The sequence below is a fragment of the Tupaia chinensis genome, unplaced genomic scaffold (assembly GCF_000334495.1).
Source record: "Tupaia chinensis unplaced genomic scaffold, TupChi_1.0 Scaffold144247_1, whole genome shotgun sequence".
In the NCBI taxonomy this organism is placed as follows: domain Eukaryota; kingdom Metazoa; phylum Chordata; class Mammalia; order Scandentia; family Tupaiidae; genus Tupaia; species Tupaia belangeri.
The window spans coordinates 677,183-684,957 of record NW_006204105.1 but is presented as its reverse complement, the minus strand read 5'-3'; the positions used below and the strand labels follow the sequence as shown (position 1 = coordinate 684,957).

The 7,775-nt window shown below is 43.6% G+C and overlaps 1 protein-coding gene across 2 annotated transcripts in view; it reads left to right on the top strand.

Moving 5' to 3' along the window:
* The first annotated feature begins 357 nt into the window (after positions 1–357).
* The window catches only part of LOC102479715 (notch receptor 2), a 187,186-nt gene continuing 179,768 nt past the window's right edge, over positions 358–7,775 (top strand). The window contains exon 1 of one of the 2 annotated variants that reach the window (XM_027767380.1): positions 358–376. The gene's annotated coding sequence lies outside the window, so the exon portion shown is untranslated. Of the gene's footprint in view, positions 377–7,677; positions 7,742–7,775 lie in introns of those variants that run through there. The other variant, XM_027767379.1, reaches the window with a different exon arrangement.

The window sequence follows — 7,775 nt, the reverse complement described above, 5'->3', positions numbered from 1 at the left end:
TTCCCTTTTTAATTAGAGTGTCTTCAGAAGCAAACCCTGTCGTTAAGACTGTGTATGCTTCCATTATAAATACCTGTTGCCAGCCATTAATTATCTGCTGATGAATTACTCACTTAAAGGAGACGTTTAATGCTTACTTTTAAAAATGGGGGTTACCTTTCTTACTGTCGATGCTCCGACTCTTAAGCTTTGTTAACCATTATGAATTCTGCATGTTAAGAAAATATTCCCTTATCTTCTGCTTCAGGGACTTAGATGTGATCTGCATCCATATGGTATGAAGACTTTCCATATTTCAAGGTGGAAACTTTCCATGTGTCTGGAACTCACTGCTCAAGAATTTCCTGGCTAGTGAGGAAGGAAGAGGAGTATAAATGTGAGTAGGAACAACTGAATAGTCTCTGAGAACAAATGCTATAACATTTCATAAATATTCAGAGTTGCATAATCATCTTAGTGACTGAAGCACTGAGACTCACCTAATAATATTGTGGTTTGGTAATTACACAGTTGTGGAATTATGACGCTGTTGAATTGGGGAGAAGTCTTGATGCTTTCAGGTCAACCCTTTTTTACATCATTACATATAAAAAGTAGACACCCATTACACATAAAAAATAATACCTCCCCATATAATATATTTAAGAGATGTTTTTAGGTCAGGTAGGGCTAAAGTGAGCATCCCTTTTCTAATTTTCCTGTGTATCTCATAAGTGGCAAAGGATTTTTTAGGTATCACTGTCAGTACACGCTCATGAGGAACAGGTTAATATCAAATTTTCCTCTCCTTAACATTAATCAAGGTGGGATAAACAAGGAACCCAAATTATAATTACTTATATTATTTGTACCCTTAATTGGGTCTATTCTCAGTGGAAGGGTCTGACTGGCTCCTAATTCTCAGAACAAGTTTGAAATCTGAGATTAACTCCTGCCCTCTGGACTTGGTCTCTGTTTGTCTGAACTTTGTAGATCTTTCAAATCATAGGTTTTTATTGAGCACTTACTCTGCACAAGGCAAAGAACAAACTATTGTGAAGTTTACAAACATGAAGGAGAGATGCTTCTTGTCTTCATATTGTCATATATGCCATCTCAGTTTATATGCTGCAGGTGAAGGACAGGATGAAATGCAAGTGGCCTCAAAATTAATCCCAGTGCTACTTTCCCATAGCAGTGTGCTTAGTTCTGTCATGGCTGTGCCATTTGTATGTTGGCCTCCCTCAATGCTCTGTGGGCTCCAGAGAGCAAGGGCTGGGTCTTATTTATGTCTGTACTTCCACAGAGTCCAGGATGTGCTTGCCAGAGTGCAGGCTCTCAGAAAGTGTCTTAAAATTAAAGAATGTGCTCACTTGTTCAGCTTTCCTAATTACAATGGGCCTGTTCTGTGCTGATATGGAAGCGGTAAGAAGCTAGTGACCCTCTGCCCAGAGCTCCCCACATATCTGTCATCTTGAATGTGCTTCACTGTGTTGCATAAAGGTGCAGTGGAATGAGACTGAGTAAGAAATCAGAAGCAGCGGGGTATTTGTTTCAGCTCTTTCACCAATGACTTATTTAAGCTTGGGCAACACACTTAAATGCTATCTCACTTTTTCCATCTGTGAAATGGGGATAATAATGACTGGACTGCCTATTTCCCACGATTGCTTTGAAGATCCAACCAGATAATATACTTAAGTGTTTTGGAAAGTGGAAAGCACTGCATGAATGCAAGGCATTATCGAAAGAAATCTTCCTTTTAATTCCTCCTTCTACAACCATCTCATTACAGATCCTTGGGTTCCTGGGTTAAGTAGTGGGGTATATGGATTAGCTCAATCTTTGCTTGACATCTGCCCCTGAACCTCTCTTCAACATCTATAGCATCTAACTAATTCAACTCGGATTCTCCAAGACATCTTGCATCTCATTCCAATTATAGATGGGATATATAAGACATACATACATGTTCCTCATTCAACTTACACCATATATTATTGAGCACATACTTATGGTACTGTGCTAGAAACTGTGGCCAAAAAATAATAATAATAATAATAAGCAAATTAGAGTTACTGTCCTGCAAGTTTCATAGCCTATTGTATCTGAGAGGACAGACATGCGACTAAGTGCCCAGTCCTGCATTTGTTTTGGGAAGAAATTTTATATGTGAATTTTAATTAGTAAAGGTAAATGTGTATATTTTAAATTTTGATTAAAACCAAAGCTATTGGTAACCTTATTCTTATTTTTCTTGCTTTCTTTATTTTATTTTTAAATAAAAAAAAAATTAGCCAGAGGGTTTGTGCACTTTCTGGAAAGAGGCAGAGAAAAATAAACAGAGAAAAAAAGTGAGAAAAATTCCTCCAGGGAGCATGGATATGCCACAATGTCTTCTCCATTTCTCCATGCACACACATTCAGCATGTTTTTCAAGTCATCAGGTCTGGGACTCAGTTGACTCTGTGCCTGTCTAACCACCATGCCACTGACTGGCCAACTCACTTTTTTTTTCCCCTCTCAATGGCTTGTAATTTTTTAAAGGGACTTTTTGCTATACAGTATGTGCCCTTGCCAGAGAGGCAGAGAGAAAAAAAAGCAAGATATCACTCCTCCCAGTGAGGATGACTACGTCACAATCCCTTCTCCTCCATTCTCCTGGGCATGCATGCACACACACCTGGCATGAGTTTGAAGCCAGTGGATCCAGGATGCAAACCCCAGTTGGCCATGTGGGAGTCCAGTGATGTAACCTCTATGCCATTGACTGGTCCCAGTGGCCTGTGAATTTTCACTGGGCCTTGAAAACAGTGATTTTTCCATATGAAAATTTATGGGATCATATTTTTCTTTGCATCTGTGAAACTACAGATCTTGAAGGAATAGCAGCAGCTATGATTCATTACAGGACCCCTGATTATTTTCCTGTCAATTTCTCCCGTGAAGTAGGATTGGCTTTGACTAGAAGCAAAGTCCTTGGGAAAGACCAATCCCTACTCCAACTGAATAATTGAACTGCCGAGCACATTTGGGGCTGACATCTTCAGGCAGATTCTGACATTCTAGCCGCTACTCAAGTTTTAAGATGCCACCACAAGTCTTCGTGGCATCTGAGAGGAATCAGGGAAATAGTCACCTGCATGTACATAGTGGCATTTAGGTTTTAACATTGTTCAGTGGCCAATTCCAGGAGTGCAGGTCTACCCTGCTAATCAGTTAGGCTATGCTTAGGTCTCCCTATGCCAGTCAATATCCGCGGATTCTTACTCTTCAAGTTTCCTTTTCCAGCTATATCCATCTCTTGCCTATGTATCTTCTCTAACAAACTTCCTTTTTCTTGTCTTATATTTTCTGTATTTGGAAATAGCCTCGTTATTCTTCAAGATATACTGAGGGTGTTGCTATTCCTTGATCTACCATTTCTTTCTGATCTATGCAGTTTCTGACCTTAGGAGTCAATGACCATATTCTCTCCATCCCCACTGTCCTTGCCTGTTGCCCTCCTGGGTCAGGGAGCCAGCTCTGGTCTCTATCATATTCCTGTCTACACATGTTATTTCCTGTGCCTGGAACAGCCTTAAGTCTCTAAATATGGGAAATCTCTTTTTTGCTTTATGCAATTTATTCTTTTTTTTTTTTTTTGACAGGCTTTTGCTATAGGGCGTGTGTGCTTGTCAGAAAGACAGAGAGATAGAAAGCAAGAAATCACCCCCCAGGAGGGATGGCCACGCTGCAATCCCTTCTCCTCCATTCTCCTCTCGGGATCTTGGGCACACACACACATGTGCCCAGTGTGAGTTTAAGCCACCGGGTCTGGGATTCGAACCATGGACGACTGGAGTTCAGCGACATAGCCATTACGCTAACTGCTGGTCCCTTAAATTGATTCTTTTACTATAATTATTTCTTCCATGAGTGAGAGAGACGAACAGGGAGAGAGAGAGAGTGCATCTCCAATAGGGTCTTGAAGCTGCAATCCACCTCTAGCTTCAGTCAGCTGTGGATCTTCAGCACATATGTGCCTCCTGTATTCATGGAGGTTTCTAAATGGGAACTAGGACTGGAACCTTCCCATGTGGGGCAGCCTTGCACATGGTCGTGTTTTACTGTTGTGCCACTGTCTACCTCCCTAAATTAATATTTTGATCCTTCAATTTCTAGTGCAGTTATTAGGTTCTTCTGGCAAGCCTTCTCTGACCATCCCTGGGCTGTGACAGGACCCACAGTCTCTCAGCTATGAACCCACAACACTGTGTCAGTTATACAGGATCTTAATTGTCAGTTAATTTTGTCTCTCTTCCTTTATCCCTCAACTACTTACACAGGATCTGGCCATGGTAAATAGTCACTAAAATGGTAGTAGCTGAGTTAGACTTGCTTGTTCTGATCTTGCAGTCTGCTGGTTCCAATTTCCTCCCTTGATTTTCAGCTCCTTTTTTTTTTTTTCCAACTTTTATCTTTACTTCAAAATACTTCAAAAATCACTTTGTCAGTCCTCACCAGAATATACACAAAAAATTTAACATTATAAATAATTCAACAAGGGCCAGCTCTGTAACCTAGTGGTTAACAATACAGATGCCACATGGCCAACTACGGTTTGAATCCTAGCCCTGGTGACTTGAAAAACATATCTGGTGTGTGTGTGTGTGTGTGTGTGTGTGTGTGTGTGTATGTGTGTGTGTGTATGTGTGCCCAAAATCCTGATGGGATAGAGAAATGAAGAAGAAGGGATGGCAGTGTAACTACACCCCACTTGGGGGGTTCATTCTCCCTCCCCTTTTCCCTAACAAGTACAAGCACTCTCTGGAAATTACAGGGGGAAAAAAAAGGAAGAAATCCAACATTAAAAAAAAAAGTTATATGTGAATATAAGAGTTGCTCTCTTTAAAACAATCACCTTGAGCATGTCTATTTGAATAATGTTATCACAGCTACAGTCATTTCAGGAGCTGCTCTTTTGGGATAATTGCATTATATTCTTCTGAATGCATTTCAATAGTGACAAAACTGACCTTTGCAGGTGATTTTAAAAGTCTGTGTATGTCTAAGTTGCTATGGACTAACTTTAATAAATAAGAGGGTGATCAAACTGGTAATACTGTGGATGAACAACTAAAAGTATATTTCTCTGAATATATTTGCACAAGAGAAATTTCAAAGCAAGTTTAACTAATTACATTATTTTTGAAAAGAGTTTCTACCGTTCCAAGGTGACTACTTTCAGTGATGGTTCTTGCTCATCTAATTCTAAAGTGCTTATTAAAATGCAGCTTGGGAACTTCAGGGGCTTGTGCTCATAATACCTAGCACTTGCTTAGTGTTGTTTTACATCTTAGTTCAACGTCTATTATGTGAGAGACACTGGGGCTGAATAAAGCCTGGTCCTTGTCCTTGTAAAGGCCTCCTCATCTGCTTGAAAAGATAGAAATACAAACAATCCCATGTGAAAAACAGGTATCAGTGTAAGATAAAGAAGCATACAGTGAAGGAACTGTTTGTCAGGGTAAAAATTTGTCCCCGTGTCAGCAAAGCCTTCTTAGGACTGAAGGATAAATGATGATTAGAAGTTCCTCTAGTAGCCGAGGGGGGAAGGGGGCCACGAGAGTCAGTTCAAGCCAAGAGGACAGAAGGTACAGAGACTGAAACAGCAAGATATGTTTGGGGAATCTCAAGTTGTTCAATACTGTTATTGTATAAAGTTCACAATGGGGGCAGGGAGGATAGGAGAGGAGGCCAAATGAGGGAACCAGGCCTTGTCTATACCATTTTTTTTTTTTAGAACTTTAGACTTTATCGTGTAGATGTTGGGGAAGGCTCTCTGGGTTGGATTTCCCACCTCAACTGGATCATAAATTCCCACATCCAATTAGTCACATAGGCTTTGCTTCCTGATTGGTTTTCAAGGTTGTCTCAGATCTGTTCCTTTTTCACATGTACCTTATTAATTCAGGGCTTCCTCCCCCGATGCCTGGACTGCTTCACAAATTCCTGACAGTTTCCGAGGCTCCAGTTCACCTCTTGCTCCTGACAGTCAATTTTACACAGGATTATCAGAGCAACCTTCTTTCCATCAACTCTCACTCCTGTTCAAGAACGTTCAATGGTTTTCTATGACCTGATAGATAGCCTCCTCCTCACCTTTTCAGCCTGTCATTCAAGGTCTGCATCATCTGGTTGTGTGATCCCCGTTCTCTCCTCATTGCAAAGTGTGAGAATGATTCTACTTATTCCCTTGTATCCTTCTTTGCTTTTCTGAGGGCTCACCCTTTGAATGATACACCCACACGTATTGTGGTGGTGCTGTTAATTTTAGCTCTTTTCCTAGAAGTCTCCTCATACCCAGTCCTGACACATGCCCCACTCTCCTGCCCTGGAAGTAATGACTATTTGGGTTCTATTTTCTCACTGTATATTATACATATGCATCCACACATAATATATAGTATTGTTTTGGGAAAAAATGTCAATATACTTAAATGGTATACTTTATATTTTCCTCTGCAGTTATGTTTTTGTTATCATTTGGCTTTTCAGACTTAACCCAATGACACATAGGAATCTAGTCTTTTCGATGGCTGTATTGCATTTCATTTTATGAGTATGTCATACATCATTCATCCATTTCTGGACTTAAACGATTGTTTCCGACTTCGGCTCAATTACTGACAATGTTACCATGACTGTTAGAGCTGCTTTCCTTGCCTTATACACGTTTTACTGACCTTTCAAGCTCCTGCTCTCGTCCCAGCTCCTTCCCGAAAGCCCTCCCTGATACTCCCAACCAACAGCAGCTTTCTGGGTCCTCATAGCTTGTGCATCTTTGGTACTATCATTCTACCATGCCAAGCACACCGCTGCGCCAAGTAAGGCGCTGAAATATTTGCCTGCCTAGTGAATGAATGAATGGAGCAGCACGACCCTGGTGAAGGCTCTGTTCCTTGTAAGTGGACTTTGGCGCCCTAGCCCCCATTTCCTTCTCTGACAGCGCTGGTCCTTCTCTACCGCATTCCTCTTCTAGCAGGGGAGTGTGTGGCTGTGTGGGTGTGTAGGGACGGTACCGATCCTGCTGGAATGAGGTCTGCCTCCTCCTGCAAGTTCACGGTCCTGGCATACCCTAAGTGTTCCAAGTTCAGAGTCTTTACACCCACCCCCTTCAGTCGAGGCTCGGCCTAGCGAGGCGCTCCAGTGCTCACCGAGTTGAGGCGCGTCCGCCCCCGACGCGGTTGGGGACGGATTGGGGAAAAGGGGTGTCTAACGAGAGTAGTAGATCCCTCCGCGCGGAGCTCGCCGGCGCTTCTTCCTGCGGGAAACCCCTGGGTGCCCAAGGCGGCGGGGCCGAGGCCGCGGCGACAGGGGGGCGGGGCCTTGCAGTGGGAGGAGGCGGCTGAGGCGGAAGGACACACGAGGCTGCTTCGCTGCACACCCGAGAAAGTTTCAGCCAAACTTCGGGCGGCGGCTGAGGCGGCGGCTGACGAGTGGCCAACTCGGGGTGCAGGGAGTCGACTCGTTTGAGTCTGAGCTTCGGGGCGTAGTGCCCGCCCGTGAGCCGTAGAAGCGGGGGGGTGGGGAGGAGAAAGTGGGGCTCCTCGGTTGGGACCCCCTCCCCATGTGGATCTGCCCAGGCGGAGGCGGCGGAGGAGGAGGCGACCGAGGAGATGCCCGCCCTGCGCCCCGCTCGGCTGTGGGCGCTGCCGGCGCCCCGCTCGGCTGTGGGCGCTGCTGGTGCTCTGGCTGTGTCGCGCGGGCCCCGCGCGTGGTGAGTATCGGGCGGAGGGGTGCTGTCCCCTGCC